Raw genomic sequence first — 21,303 nt, 5'->3', positions numbered from 1 at the left:
TTGATTCAGACACCAAGGAAAAAATGAGTGCTGCAAATAATTACTGAAGGTCCAACCAGACAGAGGAAACGTTTAGATCACAGGTGTCAAACTCCAGTCCTCAAGGGCCGCTGTCCTGCAGTTCTTAGAAGTATCATAGGTACAAAACACTGGAATGAAATGGCTTAATTACCTCCTCCTTGTGTAGATCAGTTCTCCAGAGCCTTAATGACCTAATTATTCTATTCAGGTGGTGCAGCAGAGGCACATCTAAAAGTTGCAGCACACCAGCCCTTGAGGACTGGAGTTTGACATCCCTGGTTTAGATGGAGCATTGGGCAAGTTGTGAGTTGTGTGGTGGAACTGTTGATCATGTTGCCATATTGACAGCTTTAGCTATGGGGTGGATCCTGTCTATCAGGCTTGTGTTCCTAAAGCTTGTTTCATAATCCGTTTCAAGAAGTGTTTTACACAGACACACATTGTCTTTGGTGCTTCAGGTTCACTTTTGGAATCTTCCCCCACTTTCCCTCCAAAGCTCAGTCCTTTTGTAACATATAAGACAAGTTTATTTGTATGGCACATTTCAGGAACAAGGCCACTCAGAGTGCTTTACATAATAAAACTTAATACAGTATCCAATTATGAAAGATCTCACTGAGACATTAGTCCTCTAGTCCTGTAAATGCTCTTCAAGTGATAGAAGGCAGACTTTGTAACTGTCTTTATGTGACTGTAGGTTCAGGTCTGAGTCCATCACTATCAGAGTTCTTGATCATAAGAACTCAATCCTTCCTTTATGATGGTTTCAGTAAGCAGACAGAGGTTGTTTTGCATGTTTTCCTTACAACAGTCTTTTTTGGTAACTAAATGATCTATCTTTGTAACAATCTAAAAAAGCATTATGGCTATGCATGTTTATAGTATATAATCACTCCATATATAGTCGTCACCCAGTGAAACATCCACTGGCCACAGCAGTTAATTGATGGGCCAGAGAGGTTTATTTTACAATAATTGATCGTCAGTATTATCTGTTGATTGGTTTGCAGGTGAATTACCTCACAGTGATGTGCTTGGCTAGTGCATCCAGATGGTGACACTGTAAATGTAAATGTGAGTTTTAAATGCAACAAAGAAGAATGTGAAATGGAGAGAGCAGGAGCCAGCTGATTTAGAAAAGCAGCCAAAGTGAAAGTGACAGAGCTGCAGCGGTGATTAAACAGCTCTGACAGATACAATTACCCCCCTCCAGAGGTTAATAGACACATCTACACACCAGAATGTGTGATCACCAGGTTAGGATCTGCAGCCCACGGCGCCCTATGAATCGCCGGCAGCTAGACGAGAGCAGACAATAGTTGGGGCCTAATTTTCTGTCAGTCAAGGAGAGCCTGACTCCCATGAGTAGTTTTGTTCTACTTACATATAAAGACACTTCTCTGAAATTTCACATTTTATTTAATCATGCTGTGAAGTGTGAATAAAAATATACTGAATGTTAAATGTCCCATAATGATGTTTATTGCATCCCTTTCATGTCCTCATTATGTTAAAGAAAGCCTTTTGTCAGACACATTTCAGAGTTATTTACCAACAGCAGATCATGATTCTGATTTCCATTGACTTACTAATTAAATATAGAATGCTTGTCTCTTTTCTGCTCACAAGTTTTCAAATAATTAATCTTTAACAAACAGACATCTCCCAAATACAGTATGAGATTTGGGAAATTCTTCAGTTACCTTAGCTTGTGATTCTATGGGTGCGTTCACACCAGCCCTGTTCAGTCCACTTGAATCCAACTCTGGGTGGTTTGTCTAGAAAGTCTGGTTTGTTTGGGAAACTGGGAATGTGTAGTCGAACTCTGATGCGGACCAAAAAAATTAACTCTGGTTCTCCTACAAACTTTGGTCTGGGTTTGGTTGAAGTGAACTCTGGTGCAGTTAGAATGCATATATGAACACCAAGTGAACCAGAGAGCGCTCCAAACGCAGGAAGTGGACTAATCATATTAGAAACATAAGAGGAGTAAACCTGACCACATGGTGTTAATCTGAGATATATTGCTTTAGGTCAGAATCTAGCAGCTGGTAACAGCTAATGGAAACAGACACTTTAGGAATTTAATAGAAAACACATTATTGGTCACATGCTATTATATCACATCACTATTTCTTGGAGACTATATAACAAACTCTCATAACAAAACATAATATCAATCTGGAGACTTTGGTATAATTACCTCCTGCTGCACTCATTGATGACAACTTTTATTGGGTATTGGTAAATTGTCCCAGAAATAAAATAGGGAAAAATAAAAGAAAGAAAAAGTACACACCATAAATAAAATGGATTATGATCTCACTGCAAACAAAATTGCCCTTCAAAAAATATTAATCATTAGAATGGAAATGATCAAACTCATAATTAATTAATTGCTTATTGCTACAGGCTTAGTAGCAGGTGGACAATGACAATAAAAAAAAATTACTTCTGCTTTGTCAGCAAGCTTATTTAGTTTAATTAGTGAATGACACTAATATATTCAGGCAAGTTTCAAACATCATAGCACATAGTTTCATAATATAACAGTGTTGTTCCAGTTTTAAGTTGATCGGTAGGCATGTTGCAGATAAAGATGAGAAAAACGGTGCCCGTCATATTTTCTGCCAGCAGGGTTCTAAGACCACGTCTAGAACCCGTAAATTAGTGTTAGAGTGAATGCAAGTACTGGCCTGTAAATCTTCTCTTACTAAAAGAACCTTGGCGGTGCTTCTGGAACAGTCTTGATATGCGGCCTCCCTCAAGAAAAATGTGCCATTTTTTCCTGAACTCTGTTGCTTTGTGGTGTCGGTCCGTGGGGCCGATATAAATCTGAGTGCAGGATGACGCATCGTGAACTCCCCCATCGTATATGCTTGTGCCATCTACCAAATCTCCCAGACAAGTCTGCCAATTTTCCAATTACCTGTGGTGCCATTCATTATCAGAGGGCCAGTCACTTCTTAAATGGGAAACAAGAGGAGAGGAGGGGCTAAGCCATGCTAACTACCTCATAAACCCAGAGAAGTGCCTCCCATGCTTCCTTCTGTTCTGATTTAGTGGGTGTCCCTGGGGGAAGAGTGACGGAGGTTCATGTGGCCCCTGAGGGCCTTCGCTGGATTTCTCATGTGCTCTTTATCCTTGCCACTCCAACCCCTCAGCCACCTATCATTCCTGCCTGTGCCTGAGGGAAAGCAGGCGAGTGTCAATGCTGCACTGCTTCACTGGTGCTGGTATTATCCTGCTGTCTGGCTGCCTACAGAACCCCCACCCCGCACCCCCCACCTTCTATCCCCTACCTCCACCCTCACCCTCCTGTCTGGGAATGAAGAGTCGCACAATCCTAATCTTTGTGTCTCTTCGAATCTCAGTAAAGCACCAGGCTGAAAGAGAAACCGCATCTGAAAATTGCATCCAGATAAAGCCCACTGTTTACCTTTCTATACTTCTGGTTAGGCTTTTATGGCGGCTCTGCAGAAATTGCCTCTGTAACATGCTTATCTGAATGGTGCAAGAGATGAAGAAGATGAGCAATTATATTTTAAATGCAGCCATCATCCAGCAAGTATGAAAAGCTTTCTGAGTAGGAGTACTTGCTGTTTGAGGGCACAAGATATACATAGTCTCTACTCTGACAGCATTATCAGAGCATATGGAAACAGCCAGACGTTGTTACCACAGACACAGCACAGGTGAAGTTCCTTAATGCTGCACTTCTCAAGTCAAAAGATACCTATTTGTGGAAGCGCCTTGTTTGGTTTAGTCCAATCTTTGAAAGAAAAGTCTAGCTCGTCAGCAGTAAAAAGCACAAGTCTAACTATGAACCTGGTTGTTTGGAATCTGGAAACTAATTACTAGTGTTCATCAAACTATTATACGTTCTGGAAGAGTTGCAAATATTTGTGTAGTAAGTGAGTACCTTTCTTCTAAGAAGCTTCTTTTCACTCTTGTTCAAATCACATGCAGAGATTTTCACTTTATAAGACAACAATATCAATATCTGTACTGACAGAGCAATAATATAAACACAGTGTCAGCTCTAGGGTGCAATGTATAAAGACATGATAGAATGATCTGGTCTTTACCACCATCTAATATTATTAAATCTATCCTGAAGCACACAACAGATTCCACACTGTGGTTATTAAACAGATGAAGCCAGAATGAAAAAACTTGAGGAACCCATTTCTGCAGCAATAATGTAAAGCAGTGGATTTACTAAATCATCTAGAGTTGGAAGGTTGTGGATTCTATTCAAGGTGCACACAACAAAGATGTGTATGGGTGTGTGTATGTACATTTGTGAGAGCAATTCGGTGAATGTGGCTCATTATAGAAGAAAATTACAGTAAAACTGCAACACATCAAATGTTTATCAAATGAATAGAATTCTGTCTAGTTTGGGCCAAAGTTCAGACAATTGATGGCAACATTTGATTCTTAGTTTAGCTTAGGGATGTACTATATATTGGTACCAACATCAGTATTGGCTGATGAAACGGGGTTGATAACAAGACCCAATGTTTATTTATTATGGAGGGGCCATGTCACAGTGGTAGTGATGCAGCAAAGGATTTTGGGTAGTTTAATGGAAAAGAGAAGCAGATGTGTAGTGAGGTGAATATATATCTATATATCTATATCTATCTATATATATATATATATCTACATATAGCTATCAATATATATATATAGATATAGATATATCTATCTATCTATCTAGATAGATAGATAGATCTAGATAGATCTATATATATATATATATATATATATATATATATATATATATATATATATATATATATATATATATATATATATATATATATATATATATATATACACACACATACACACACACACACACACACACACACACCCACACACACATTGGTAACTCGGCTATTGGCCAGAACAGCAATATTAATATCAGATATTAATTGGCCTACATCTTCATATGGGTGCATTGATACTTTGGCTACAGAAGTCTTCATGGTTAATCATGTAAGGTGTTAAGTTCCTGCAGCCTGTTTAATTGTGCAGAATAAGGACGACCTGTGGTCTAGAAGGATCCCGGCTCTCTCTACTGCTGTTTAACACAGCATCACAATTTTGGATTAATTTATTTTTACAAAAATATATAACTTATTTTCACTCTTATTAAGGCAAATAAAAAACTCAGAAGACCCATAATAACAGAAAAACAAGTTTCTAAAAAGAAGTATTTGGTCTTCACAGTTTCTCTCTGTAATTTGCTGTCTTTTTTAAAACAACCTGTTTAACCTCTGCAATCAGGCAGACTGTCATCACATCAACGGTGAATAACAAATCTAATGATTTTCAAGAGACCTGATATAATTACTGGTCTGAAGCTTGCCGTTCTTCATGGGTGTGAGCGTGAGGCGCCCGGCGCAGCCAGAGCGGCTCATCCAGGGAAACAGCTGACTTGAAGCAGCAGCGCTCTGCCTCCTCCTGCTACAGCACAGTTAAGGCGCTGAGTTGTGCATCAGTAGCCCGTGCTACAGAGATATGCGTTCTGGGGAAAAGGCGCGAGAGACGCTGCCTCTCTGAAGAGCCTGCAGCTGCTGATGGGCTGTGACATTGTGGGATATCTCCATCCCTCTGAGGAGATAAAGGAGAGGAGACGAGCAGAGCAGAGAGAGGAGGAGGGCAGCACATTCCTATAGGCTGCCATAGCCGCTGGCACTAACACATACATATATGATAATGAAATGCCACATCTTTCATTGGAGGTAGACACTTTAAAGGGCACTAGCAGAGAGTTGTTCCTGTTCTGTGATGCACAAAGAGAGAAAGAGAGCTCAGCCTGGGCTCTAGGTGGCATCAAAGACCAGGGCAGCCAAACCCATGACTGCTGCTCCAACACGGCTAACAGAACCGGCCGAAAACACACACACACACACCCCTGCACCCCCCACCCCCACCCACCCCAGCAAATCTTCAGAAACTTGGATTAAAATTCAGCTGTAAAGGAATCATAATATATAACACAGTGTGCACTTCAGTAAGCTTCCCTGCCTTTATCAAGGCCGTACAGTCCTCAGAAGAATTAGCAGTTAATTAGTGCGACTTGCTTTCTTATCATGTTTTCTGCTTCCATTGTGTTTATTTGTGTCAGTGTCTTACACTGCAAAATGTGCATGCAGAAGAAGCAGTGCTGCATGGACCCCTCTAACCTTTACTGGCCAACAGTTTAATAAATCCAGTCCAGAACAGAAAACCTGAGCAGCAGCTGAGCTCTGGAGAGCTGCTGGGTAATCCTGGCTTTAGCAGCTAAAAAAATAAATTACTTACAAAAGGAGCTTTAAAATGTTTATTTAAAATCCAATATGCATAATAATAATTGAACTATTGCTAGTACTACTCAAGTTAAATAATAACTAATGCTAACTAAAAGTTTGGAACAATTTATAAATAACACTAAATTCAAAGAGTTTATAGTATTAAAAAATCACAGTGACACATATTCAGCTTTTGCATGGTGTAAAATAAAAGTTTTTACATTAATTGTAGGATTTAAATAGCATTTTTCATGAACATGAACACTTATATTATTGTACTATCTAATAAATATCCATCACTTTGGTAAATATTTCCTCTTTGATTAAATTCTCATCTTGAAATATTTGAAGTATTTCAGAAATATGTCTCCATATTATACAGTGAGGAAAATAAGTATTTGAATACTCTGAGACTTTGCAAGTTCTCCCACTTAGAAATCATGGAGGGTCTGAAATGTTCATCTTAGGTGGATGTCCACTGTGAAAGACCTTTAAGAATTGCAAATAAGCAAATAAGTATTGTCGGCCAAGGAAAACAGCAGCAGCTGATGACAGAAATATGGTGAGAGCTGTGAAGAAAAATCCCAAAGCATCAGTAGTGACATCAACAACAACCCCACTGTGCAGGGTGAAGGTATCGCAATACACTGTTTGAAGACTCTGAGAGCAGAAATATAGAGGCAAACCACTCATCAGTAGTAAGAATCACAAGACCAGATTGCAATTTGCAAAGAAGTATAGAGATAAGACACAAAAGTTCTGGAACACAATCTCATGGACTGATGAGGCCAAGATGAATCTCTACCAAAGTGAGGGAAAGGCCAAAGTGTGGAGAAAGAAAATAACTGCTTTTGAGCTGAAGCACACAAGCTCATCTGTGAAGCATGGTGGAGGTAATGTCATGGCTGTTTCTGAACAGGCTCATTCATTTTTATTAATGATATAAGTGATGATGGTAGCAGCAGAATGAATTCAGAAGTGTACATAAAAAAATTTACAGAGAAATGCCTCCCACGTAATCGGGAGGAATTTATCATGCAGCAGGTCAGCAGTGACCCAAAACACACATAAGGACTTCATCAGGGAAAAAAGTGAAATGTTTTAGACTGAACAAGTCAGTCACCAGACATCAACCCAGAGAATGCCTTTCACCTCCCGAAGAGGAGACTAAAGGGAGAAATCCCCCAAAACAACAAAACAACTGAAAGAATCTGTGGTAAGAGCCTGGAATAGCATCACAAATGAAGAATGCAACAGTTTGGGGATAACAATGGCTCACAGGCTTGAGCCAGTCATTACAAACAAGGGTTATGCCACCAAATATTAAATACTATTCACTTTAAGATTATTTGTTCTTTTAAATCTGCTCACCTAACAATGCTGTGGTGTAACTCAAATGGTGAAATATGCTAATCTACTGAACGCCTACATGTAAAAATCAGGAAGTAAAAGCTGACATTCAGAACTCTTATTTCATGCTCATCTTTTGATCTTAAACCCAAATTTATTCAGTGTACAACAAAAACAAAGGAACTTGTCCTGCTGTGTGTATATATATTTATATATATATATATATATATATATATATATATATATATATATATATATATATATATTCTCTAGTCCGAATGACATCCCAATGTCCGTGCTGTAGATCCTGGTGGTGTGGATCAGTGAGTCGATGTCTCGCTCACTCTTGGCATACAGCTTGATGTCATCCATATAGAGAAGGTGGCTGATGTTGGCCCCATTTTTGAGTCGGTATCCGTAGCCAGTCTTGTTGATAATTTGGCTGAGGGGGTTCAGGCCTATGCAGAACAGTAGCGGGGACAGAGCATCTCCTTGGTATATGCCACATTTGATGGACACTTGTGCAAGTGGTTTGCAGTTGGCTTCAACTTTCCACAGCTTCATCGAGTTTGCAATGAAGGCTCTCAGAGTCCTGTTGATGTTATACATCTCTAAGCATTCAATGATCCAAGTATGCGGCATTGAGTCATAGGCTTTCTTGTAATCAATCCAAGCCATGCACAGGTTGGTGTGTCGGGTTTTGCAGTCTCGGGCAACTGTGCGGTCTACGAGGAGTTGGTGTTTGGCTCCTCTGCTATTTACACCGATACCTTTCTGTGCCGTGCTCATTTGTTTATCCATGTGTTTGCTTATCTTGGCCGCTATGATGCCTGACATGAGCTTCCATGTTGTGGAGAGGCAGGTTATTGGTCGGTAGTTGGGTGGGACTGGACCCTTTGATGGATCCTTCTGGATTAGGATTGTCCGCCCTTCAGTTAACCATTCAGGGTGAGTCCCACTTTGTAGCAGCTGGTTCATTTGGTCTGCCAGTCGCTTTCTTTAGCCAGTAGGCATGGATCATGTCAGGCCCTGGTGCTGTCCAGTTTTTCATACCTGAGACTCTTTCTTGGACATCTGTCACAGTGATGGTTACCAAGGCTTGCTCAGGGAGGTTATTATGGTCCTCTCGTAGAGAGATCAACCACTGTGCATTGCTGTTGTGGGACGCCTCCCTTTCCCATATGCCTTTCCAGTATTGTTCAGTCTCCAGCCTTGGTGGGTCTACTCTGTTGTTATTACCCTGCCATTGAGAGTCCCATGGTGGGTATTGGGTCTCATGGCGGCTCTTATAGCCAAGTGTCTCAAGGATCACTGATGCTGAGTTGTAGATCAGCTCATTGGTTTCTGTTATGGTGTTGGTAGGGATTGTTCTCAATGCTGCATTCACATTCTCAATGATCTCTGATGGTACTTCACTCAGCCGTTGTAATTGGCGCCGAGGAGGTCTGGTTGTCATTCGGGTCATGATTTTCTCTCTCAGGTCAGCAGCCGTCTCGTTCAGCTCTGATTCGCTCAATGGGGCCGTGTATCCCCTGACTGGGTGGGGACTTGTAGTTAAGTCCCCACAGTTCTGACATCCAGGTTCCTCCTTTTTGCCGTAGCATTTGTGTTGTATTTCGTCAATCTCAAGTTGTGATAGCAGTTGCCGTTTGCGGATGTTGGAACACTGAGCTACTAGTTGTTTAGCGCTTAGTGTTGACTGGGGATGTCGAAGTAACCATTCCTTCACCAGTCTTTGCATGTAACCTCTCTGATTAGGGTTACTTGAGTAGTAGCATTCCAACAGATCCACATTTTCATCTCTCGCCCATTTCCGTCTTGTTCCAGTAGCCCATTTGTCATCAAGGTGCTCTGGTTCCCCAACACCTGACATGTTATGCATTTTTGTGTCTCTCATGGTATGAGGTAGGCAGTAGCTTGAAGGGTCTTGCCTAAGGACCCAGACTGGATTCGAACCCTGCCCTCTCGGGTGATATACCGATGCCTTATCTATTGAGCTATCCAGCCCTAAACACCAGAGCAATAGAGGCCCAGATATACCACACCAGACAAGACCCAAGGTGTAGGTTGTGCAAGGAGGCCCCTGAGACAGTCCAGCACATAACAGCAGGGTGCAAGATACTGGCAGGGAAAGCGTACATGGAACGACATAACCAAGTTGCAGGCATAGTGTACAGAAACATCTGTGCAGAATATGGACTGGAAACCCCGGGATCAAAGTGGGAAACACCCCCAAAGGTGGCGGAGAACGCCAGAGCTAAGATCCTGTGGGACTTCCAGATCCAGACAGACAAAATGGTAATGGCGAACCAACCAGACATTGTCGTAGTGGATAAACAACAGAGGAAAGCCGTTGTGATAGATGTAGCAATACCAAGCGACTGCAACATCAGGAAAAAGGAGCACGAGAAACTAGAGAAATACCAGGGCCTCAGGGAGGAACTGGAGAGGGCCTGGAAGGTGAAGACCACAGTGGTGCCTGTGGTCATCGGGGCCCTCGGGGCAGTCACCCCCAAACTGAACCAATGGCTACAACAGATCCCAGGAACAACATCAGACATCTCAGTCCAGAAATGTGCAGTCCTTGGCACAGCCAAGATACTGCGCAGAACCCTCAAGCTCCCAGGCCTCTGGTAGAGGACCCGAGCTCAGAGGATAAGAACCACCCGCGGTGGGTGAGAAGGGAATTTTATATATATATATATATATATATATATATATATATATATATATATATATATATATGTGTGTGTGTTGGGGCATGGGTGTGTGTGTGATTTATTGTTTATTTGCATTTCTTACCCAAAATACTTGCAGAAGAGTCACAAAATAAATTTTTTATACCAAGCTGTGTTTATAACTTCTATTTTATATGTCAAATATGTATTAAAAAATTTTAGACGGTTTAATGCACATCTGATCATACAAGTCATTATCACAGTCAGGGCTCTTTCTGGGTGTTGGTCATTCCACCTACTTCCTTATGTTGTTTTTCATTCTGGTCCCAACATGTTACGGTACATAACGATCTGCCACATTCTCTCATTTCCTACCTGCTGACAATCAAGGATAAAGATCATTTTCCATCAGCTACTATACTGGAAGGAAATGCAATTTTGTGACTCCAAAAAGTGACATCTGTCAGCAAGAGGTTGCTTAGAAACATTTTAGTTCGATCATTGTCAAGCTGTCAAAGTTTTAAGAGTGAATAAATTAAAATAAAAATTACAACAAAATTAAATTACACATAGGGATTTTCAAATGATTTACTGTATCTTCAGAATTCATTAGAAGAGTAATGGTTTAAGAAACGGTACTGGTTGAGAGGAGATGGAATGGCAACAGGTACGTTGAAAATGCAAGTACAAATCATTGGTAAAGAAACATTGAAGACATCTGGTGAGCTGGTTCTATGCAAGAAATACTGTCATTCAAATATATACACAGGCAGCATCAGAAATGACACGGAAACTTCATATAAGCGGTGGGACTTGATGTTTGTCAAAATGCGCTTTGTTTCTTATGGTGCTTCAGAGGGGAAAAAGGCACTTTATGACTTCTCTTCAAACATGGCAGTAAACAGTGCAACAGCAACTTAAGGTTATTATAAACCAGCAACAGCAAATTTTAACAAACTGCTCTGACAATATAACAGAATGTGTTTCCCTGTTGCTTCAGCTTTCAGAAGAAAATCTAATTTTCAGCACCAAGTGCTGGTGTTTTACAATCAGACTTCAACTGGTTCGACAAAAATCTGCTGTTGCTTATTCCTCAAAATCAACTGTGAAAGCACAGAAAGATGTTTCCTTGGAAACCAGTTTGAGGTGCAAATCTACCCGTGCAATGGTTTTATGAGGTGGATAAGTGTACAAACTCTGATCTTCTGTTATGCAGCACAAAGAGGAATAAGAATATCATAATAATCAGGAAGTATTTTACCTAGTTCAGATCTCTGCTCTTTCTGCTATAATTATGTTTCATAAAATGCTTCGAGTTCTAGTCTACTGATTAAGATGGAGTAATTTCCTGTTTTCACACTTTTTTCTAGCATGACACAGTAGCACACCTTCTGTTTTTATTTCTTCTAAGAATCCTAAAACACACAAAATAATTACCCAACTTACAAACGTGAGCACATTTTCCCTGTGTTTTGGTTGTTTTTGGTTCCTCCATGTAATGGAGATCTTTTTGCCATTCAAGGGATGACACAGTTTTCATGGGTCATAAACAGCAGCTTCATGAGTCTGTTCAGGCAGTGCATTACTCGCTACATTTACCCACTTCTGTCCTCAGCCACATTCCCAAACCTTTGCTCCTCAACCCCCACAAAGCAGCCACCACAGAGAACATTTAAAGTTGATGACTGCTCATATTTGCAATTCCGGTTACATTTATTATGAAGGGCACTGTTTAATGCTCCCTTTTCCCTGCAAGAAACAAATTTCCATTTCAGTGAGGCATGACTGATACTGAGATGGTCTTACCAGGCGATGGCTAATTTAATAAGAGGTGGAATGCAAAAGCAGGTTTCCCTTTTATCGCCTTGTCTGATAACTACAAATATCCCTGAAAGAAATGTAGAGTTGGAAAGAGAAGGACGTCTCTATTTCTAGACTGCAGCCTTTAAAAACAGCAGAAAAACATGTAGATCTCACAGCCCTGCCACCAAACTAAAAATGTTTGTCTGTTAGTTTTGTGTTAAGAAAAGTTTGAGAAGGCCCTGGTCCCAACAATTCCCTCTGAGGTCAGACTGTGATTGAATACTCACTGAAAACACTCTGCCAGCAAAGAACAAATATAAGAATACACAACATTATATTTCAAAAATTACTGATCAGGTTTGGCTTGTAATCACCTTGACAATGGTTGACCATGAATCTCAGTGTTTTACTGTTAAACGTGAGACAAGCTAGTCTGTAATTGGGTAACCCAGTAATAAAATGAAAAGCTTAAGGAGAAAAGCTTGAGTCAAGGTGTGGAAATGACCAAAGATCAGATGCTAAAACAACTGAAATGTGTGGTGGAATCTTAAATAAATTCCTGCAAGTATCAATGACCTGAGACCATAAAATCTTGTAAAAGAAAGAATCAGCTTTCTCTCAGCAACATCCATCCACCCATTCATTGAAGTAAGAATGTGGCCGTCATCAAAACAGAGCAAGCAAGAAGCAGCGTGGCTGAGAGCACGAGGGAAGAGCTCGTTCAAAAGACAGGTGCAAAAACATATATGTTCTGGACCTGGTTAGGGTTTAACCTCCGGCGGTCTCGGCGCAGTAAATATGACGGTCAGACAGCAGGAAAGGGAGAAGTAAAAGCGCAGGCGAAGTCAGTGTGAAACAGCCAGGACGAGGGTTATAACTGAAATAATCTGCCAATGGAACTAGTATGTTTTAATCACTATTAAAGAATTATTGACTTAAAACAAGCTCTTATTTTTTGCTGAAAGGTTACTTGTAAGTTAGTTTTATCTTATTTCAAGTGTGCTAAGATATTTGCACAAGAAACGAGACCAAAAATACTTGGTAAGACTTTGTGTTTTTGCAGTGAATGTCTTGCTGCAGCTAATGGCTTCATGCCTGGTGTCACTGTTTTCATTCTTAAGCTAGCTGACTTATGAAAGTTGGTCAAATATTCATATGACAGATGAGAGTTGAAGAAAACGGTTTGAATTAGTTTATTAGTAGTTAGTAGTTGAATTAGTAGTTATAAGAAAGTGAAATTTGTGTTACTAATCTGCAGAATTATCAGGAACTATTTGTTTATTCGGTCATAAATAAAAGAACTTACCAACTTTTGATCATCAATGTCAATATATGTGAGGACATTTAAGAATTGCTGTGCTGAAAAATATGCTGCAAGGCAAACTACAACAACCATAACCATAAACATTCTATAATTCAAATAGTATCAGAATAATAGGTAAACATCTTGTGCATGATTATCACATATTTTAAATTGTAACTAATAAATAAAAAAAGTCTCTGTGGTTTCTATGGTGAGGTGCTGACTTTGTGCTGCTGATAATTGTAGGTTTAAATCAGTCAGAGATGTGAATCATTTTGGGTTCAACTGTATTTAGAACCAGAAGCAGTTTTCTTAGTGTTTCTGTCCCACAGTGTGAGTACAGCACACGTCCATGAGGTCACTTCAGCCATTCCTGCTCCTGTTCAAATCAAAGCACACAGATACTTAACTGTCCTTCTGTACACATTGTATACACTTATTAACATCTGGAACAAATGATAAACTTCTATCCTAAATGAATGTCCAACCCTAAAGTTTCTCATTTGACCTTCTGCTGCAGATAAAGTCCAATGTTTCAATAAGTACGAACAGATCTACTGCATGGAGATACTGGCCTCATGGCCGGGGATTAGTGTCTCGGATAATTTCTAAATTTCAATTTAGTTCTTTGTACAGTTTTGTTTACTTCCTTGGTTTGCATGAACTTGCTTAAGACAACCTAAGATACAAAAAAAAAGAAATAAGACATCTGAATGTCTTATTGTGGTGAAATTGCTAAAGAGAAGATCATTATGAATATTTATAGAGAGAAGTAGTTGTTCCTGACTGCAGAATGCCATTGGACTGAAACATGCTTTCAACCTGCACAGCAGGAGCCGGGGACTTGTAGAGCTGTTACCCTAACGAAGGCTGCGCGGCCGCTTCTCTGAGTCTGCTCAACGCTTTATGGTCAGATAATACCGGGGAGTCTGACAAGTGGCCTTATGTACGTTCTCTGCTAAAAGGGTTATTAGAACAGAGCTGGGTTCAGAGAAATGGGCCACTCAAGCCACTGGGGATCCCAACAGAAATCACACACTTCAGTTTATTTCACAAATTAGGCCCTGAGAGGGGCATGCACGTCTGTAGCGCCTAGTTAAAGTGATGGAGGTGACTCCCAGGCATTGATTTTTCTCTTCGCCTCTGGCGTCCCGCAAGGCCACAACTGTGCTCCCTGTGGGCTGGTCTAGTTGGCCCCGCTCGCCTTTAAATCACATTAAACTGTGGCTACGCTTTAGCTATGTCTGCGAGACAAGCATCAATAATGCAGTTATCAAACTGTAATCAACTCTTACACTTCAGCAGAGCTTTAACTGCTGGAATTTTCCAATGCACTCTTCCCCAACCGAGATATTAGGAGTAAACTTGAACACGTAGGAAAAAATAGAGGACAACAAATTCAAATCAGGCGATTTATCTTCATTTCATAAATGCACCAATGATACAGATTAATCCAATCAGACTGCTAATGAAAAACGCCTCATATGGAAAATAAAAATAGGTTAAAGGCTATATTTCTCCTCTAAGACAGATACTTACAGGATGAGGAGCTGACAGATTTTTTTTCGTCCCCCCCCTCTGAAGACCACAGCAGCTGATGAGTAATGATGCCTATTTTTCTTTCAATTTACTCCATATAGTAAAGGCAGCAGACTGTGACACTTCATTACGGTAATTAGGCTAATTTAATTACCGTCTTTCACAGGTCAGGCAGGAAGCCACTGATTGATGGCACAGCTTGTGAATGCAAAATTCTTTAAAGAAAAACAGAGCCAGAATACCTCAGCTACAGCGCACTGAGCTCAAGAACACTGTAGCCAAAGTCAGCAGCGTTAACCGGGAAAAAGCGCTACGAGACATAAACAGAGCCGAATAATCTGAGGTCAGAACCCAACTTCAAGTTTATATCGTTAGCGGAGTAGGAGTTGGCCTGTGGCTGTGGTGGCAGCCAAGCAAATGAAACTTTTATGGACGTTCATTTCAACAGTTGCAAACCTTTTGATAACAACAAGACTGAGAGCAGCCTGAGTGGTGCATCCCACACAAGTTCACAGTTGAGCACTTTAAACACTGTCTGAACAACTTTAAGAGCTTTTGGCATTTCAAACCTTTTATCAAAATCTCCTCTCCTGATTCACCATGAAGCCCAGCATGCCAGGCACCGCTGCAAGGGTATAAATAAAGCCTTAAACAAGAGCCCCTTGGCACGGCAACAAGCCTGAATTAAAGGCCATCTGTATATTACGGCAAGACTGTCACTTTATTGCTGAAATCAATTTAGCAAGGCCCCGGAGCGGGAGGGATATGGCCTTGGTCAGAGTGAGGTTTATCTAAACGGAGCAGGCTGTGAGAAACACAGCTTCTATAATGAACTCCAGGGTGTCCAATAAAGCCTTTTATTTCCCCTTTTGTACAGCTGAAACGCGTGTGTAGTGGCAACATTCAGCTTCACAGTTGCAGTGACACAAGCAACCAGCGGCTCCTCTGTAATTACACCTGCCTGCAGATACCTCAACAATGCAAGCAAATCACAAAGACAAATCATCATTAAAATGCTATTTTCTTCTGAAACATCAACCAAATCTCATTTATTCTGACCTTTAGAAGAAAATAAGAAAACCATCTTACAGAACTAAACAATCAGATGCGTTCAAAAATAACCAAGATAATATAATACAATATAACCACACAATCTAAAATGACAAAGGGCAAATATTTTACATCTAATATTTTAAACTTAACTTGAAAAAAAATAAAAAAAATTTTCGAAGATAATTTTCTAAAAATATACTTCAGAAGCCACTGTTCCACAGGCGAGAGAAGAAACACTTTGCTTTTCCTGAGTTCATAGTTGGTTTGGACCTTCAGTTTCAACAAGTCAGAGGCAACTTTCTGTAGTTCGCTAAACTGGGTGTTCATGGACAGAAATTGTGGAGAGAACCATAGACATAATCAAGAGTAGATGTCCCATTGGCTACTCGGGCGCAGGAAATACGGCGGCCATCTTGGAGCGGTCGTCCCTCCTACTTGGCTAAACCAATACAGCAGAAGAAGGCTCAGCACTGCTGATGGAACGGCTGACGGAATTTTTTATTTTTTTTTTACCCCTCCAGGGGGTCTTTTTGTGGGCTCTAGTTTCCCTTATATGACAGTAGGCTGACAGGAAACGGGGAAGGAGAGGGGGAAAGACATGCGGCAAATATCGTCCGAGAGTTGAACCCGCGATGGCCGCGTTGAGGACTCAAGGCCTCCAAATATGGGTCGCTCTAACCCCTTCGCCACCACGGCACACCCCGGCTGATGGAATTTTTCACTTTGTGAGAGCTCAGGCAATAACTTTTTACAAAAAATGTTTACATATTATTGTTTATATTTTGTAAATAGAATATCAATGTGACAGACTGGCGTCCTGTCCAGGGTGTACCCCTCCCAAAACGTTCGCTGGGGTCAGAAGGGGTGCTAATGCACTCCTTCTGCATCAGCACCCCTTCTGACCCCACTAGGTACAAGTGGGTACAGAAAATGGATGGATGGATGGATGGATGGATGTTAATGTCCTGTATTTATCTCCACCAGCATGCCAGCTGAGTTTAGGCATTGTTTGTGTAGTTCAGGGGTTCAGCTCCAGCTATGAAGGCTAACAGTGATTTTGTAAATCTTAAAAAGTTGTAATTATTCCCCAACGTTGATTTAGATTATCTGACACAAGAGTGCTACCTTAGAAATACAACAATATTATATATATTATTATAATATTTATATGTAATTTTTCACTCTGTCAAACATAAGATACCTCTGATGCCTCATGTCTACCACAAAATACAGACAACAGAACATCGGACTGAAATAGTTTTCAAACAAGCTTAATCAAACTTTCTGCAGTTTTTTTTCAAGAGATATGAATTGGGGAAAAAAGATGTGCTTTTCTTACCTGTGTAAATAGCTACAGCACTGTCTTATCATGTTTTGATTTTGTGATTTACTGCATGTTGAAGGATTATAGAATCACAGCTCTTTGAATTTCATATGAAAAATAGTCACTTTGTGCTGCTGTTGTTACATCTGAATTTATATTGGGATGCCTCATTTGATTTTGTAATCCATAGCTATACTCCTCCATGTGCAATTAAAGACAAACCCCAAAATAGAAAAAGGATAGAAATAAAAGCATTTATGAGTGTTCTAAGTGGTTTGAGGGATGAAACTATGCTGAGTCTGTTTCACTTCCAAAGGTTGAAAATGTTTTAATTTCACCAGCTAGACAGTTCTTTGGAACAAAGTTAAACTGGCAGTCTGACTGAAAAAAGTAGAGTCATTAAATATTAAAAAGGTGCCTCCTTATTTCTTAAAAGAAGATGAATTTTACTGAATTGTATTCATATTGATGTGAATCTCCCTCTGTCTGGCTGAATTTGGACTGAATTCTTTTACATATATTTGAAAACAAACTGGCTCTTTCAAAGTGTCCTGAGGTGACTCTTATTTTGGGAAATAAGAATGAAATGACTGATTTTAATCACTGTGTTAAAACCACATTGTTCTTAATACTATGGACTAAAAATAACATTGACATATAGTGACTGTGTTTTTAAGATGTTTTCTATTTAAATCTGAAGGAGGTCTTATATTTTGTGCTCTATAGCAGCTCAAAATTGAATAGCTCATGTGGAACAAAGTGACCTTTGCATCAGCATTTGGGTGACACTTGGCAAAAATAAAAATGTAATGTTTGGAACTACTTGGGAATCTGTGGTTTTTGTGACAAAGTTAAAGTAAAACTCTGTTATCTTCTGTTTATTTCTTCCCTTAGATGTTGCACTCCTTCTTAGATAACGCCAGTGGCAGCAGGGAGATCTGGCAAATTACTTCCTGCACTAGTCTGTGTAGAAGACAGTCAGCCATAAGTTGACCGCCCCACTATCTTGGCCAGATGAATCTCAAACGCACAGATCAGGTAATATTCTGCACTTAAAGCTGGCATTTAAGAAACATTCCTCCACCACAGGCAAAAACGGTGCATGGCTTGGCATTTAGAGGCGGATAATAAAACTTTCCTTAAATACAGCTCTCATCTCAGAGTGCTTTTTAGATGCCCTTAGTGGAGTCAATTATCTCCCCACACTTGCTATTACTGAGACACTCTGAGCACCTCGCGCCTTAAAAGGTCCGTGAATCATACTTTCTGAAAAATGTCACATTCTTAACTGCCTCTCAAAATGCAGACCCTGCCATGTAAGTGGCGGCGAACACGTGTTGGCTTCTTTCATCCATTTTTACTTACTTGTGCCTTCTTAATATGCTAGATGAATTTAAAGCAAATAAAATTCTTCTTATTTAGAAAACAATTCACTCTGCATGTAACAATGTGTTATAGTCCACTGCCGAAATAAGAGATGATCAAAAGTAATACGTTGAAAAGTTATTGAACAGATTTTTTTCTGATTCCTGACTGGCTAAATAAAGTTGAGATTTATTTTTGTTTAACCAATGAAACATCCCGTTGCTGTGAGGCAGAGCCCTGCAGCTTCTCCTGTTTGATGTGAATAAATGGGAGGGCAGCGTAGGAAGCTACAACATTCACTTTACAACTTCTCCTTCTACATACATAGAAGGAGAAGCAGCCGTCTCTGAGGGAACAGACTGAATGTTTTGAAGTGCTCATGTTTAACATGGCTTGTTGTTGTGTACCGCGCCCATCATGGTTACCTCTTGAAAAAAACGCAGGAAAGCCTAAAAAATAAATTAATTTATTGCAGAAACATAATCTCATCATTTACAAAACTCCAGTGTTTTATTTGAGGGCAGATATTCAACCCTGTAAGAAATACTTGTTGGGTTTTTACAAACCCTAACCTCCTACAATTTCAAACAATTAAAGTAAACTTAAGCTTTTTATATTGAAATTTCAGTTTTGCAATTTTGAGTTGGGAGTTTCTAGGAACTTTCGACATATAATCCATGACATCCTCATTCCTTTGAATATAATAATCATGATGTGAGAAAGCTCACTGTTATAAGGACTGTAAAGATTTACACCTGGTCTACCAGGTCTCCAAATCAACCATCAGACAGCATCTACATGATAACATGTAGCCATTTTATGACGTTTCTGCTCCAAGTAAGGAGAGATCCTTGGTCACACCGTAGGAAAAAAGCTCAGAAAACCTTCAGCTTGTTCCGGTAATCTCTGCTCACTCGTGCTCTGCTCATGAGGCAACGCAGCACCACAATGCAGAAACCTGTTCTAATCCCACTGGCAAAGTGAAAAGCATCACTATCTCCAAAGCATTTTGGATCTGAATCAGGTTCAGTGGTTTGTGAACCTGGTGATCTTCTAACGGCCTGCAGGACGAGGAACATTGGTATGTTTTGCTAAACAACCTTTTTTTTTTTTAGCAATTTTTCTTTAACTGTACCGCTGAATATTAAAAGTCATATGAAAAGTCCATTTGAAAAGAAATTTGAACTTAATGGATTGTTATCCAGGGACCACTTAACATTTACAGAGAGCTATAACCTTTCAATTTTGCTCATAAATGAATGTTTCATTTTTGTGACTCAGCATTTAAAACATACTTCTTGTAATTTATTTCCTCTGCTCCAGCATCAATCAGCCTTTAACTCCACAAAGAGCAGGCGGAGCAAGGAAGAATGCAGCCTTCTGATGACAAATAAAAGAAGAAAACAATTGTCATTTCGACAGAGAGGCTTCAACTAGTTATCATATACTGCTATTTAAAACAAAAACAACCAAAAAGGAGACAGAGAATCCTCATGGCAGGATTACCTGCAACCCTCACAGTTGCATGTAATCAAAGTCATTTCAGGAAGTCAATCAGATCTCTCTTATCACATGTACAACTGTTTGCACTGAATGTGTTTGCTGTCCTTTGAAACACCAAAGAGATACAAAGAGTGCCAGCAAGAAGAACCAATGAAGCCCAAAGCATTAACCTCCACCACCATGCCTGCTGTTTGTATGTCTGCAATAATGCATGCTGTCCTCAGCACTATTGTCAAACTGGATATCTTCTGTTTAAAGGACATTATTTCAGAAGTACTGAGGTTCATACAAAGACAAACCAAGTATTTGTTTTATAGAGAAGAGGCGTTCTTCCTGCATAATAGGAGGAACCCTCAGTAAACAACACTGAACATGAGTAAAAAGCTTTCATTTTTCAATATCTTTTGAAGGATTCTGTCATAAACACAGTAATGAGGTCAGTAGAGTCGGAGGTGGAGTACTTCAGTTTTATGAAATCTGGGAGTGAAAGTTGCTGAAACTTCTGAGAAGATCGGCTTCTGTTATCATTAGGAACAACTAAGTCCCTCCAAGACTGAGGAAATTGTTTCTGCTGTTTTTTATTTTTTATTTGAGGTTAACTTAAAGCTATTTAATAAACCTTGTACTGCGTCTTGATCTGTAAATTGTAGAAGTAAAGCTGTATTTTCTTTTGTTTCCAAAGACTGTACATCTTTTTTTACCAGAAGATACTGATATAATGTATTGTAGTTACACTTTCAGTAGCCTGTACTTCAATGTTCCCAACTGCACCTCTGGAAATGCCTGCTTCTTTTCAAGAAAGAAGAAAATCAAATACCTCACCCCCTATAATGTGCATAAATATGCAAAAAATAGTTAAACTTGGTTGAAATGAAGTCCATTCTCTACCAAACAGTCCCACTACATTTACATAAAGAAGACAGAAGCAATCTATGTGACAGACTGAAGCATGGCTCACAATAACAGCCATGACAACTTGTGTGGATATACAATTACGTGTAAATGTATTATTAAGATTACCTTACTTGTTTAACCCAAATTCAAAAACCTTGGCTTAAC

At 39.8% G+C, this 21,303-nt stretch overlaps 1 protein-coding gene across 1 annotated transcript in view; it reads right to left on the bottom strand.

Annotated features, from left to right (window-relative positions):
• Nucleotides 1-21,303, bottom strand: part of phf14 (PHD finger protein 14) — an 81,529-nt gene that overhangs the window by 2,554 nt on the left and 57,672 nt on the right. The gene's annotated exons all lie outside the window — the stretch shown is intronic.

Source organism: Xiphophorus maculatus, chromosome 13 (genome assembly GCF_002775205.1).
Source record: "Xiphophorus maculatus strain JP 163 A chromosome 13, X_maculatus-5.0-male, whole genome shotgun sequence".
In the NCBI taxonomy this organism is placed as follows: domain Eukaryota; kingdom Metazoa; phylum Chordata; class Actinopteri; order Cyprinodontiformes; family Poeciliidae; genus Xiphophorus; species Xiphophorus maculatus.
Note: the sequence above shows the minus strand (reverse complement) of the source record. Positions and strands in the feature narration are given on the sequence as shown.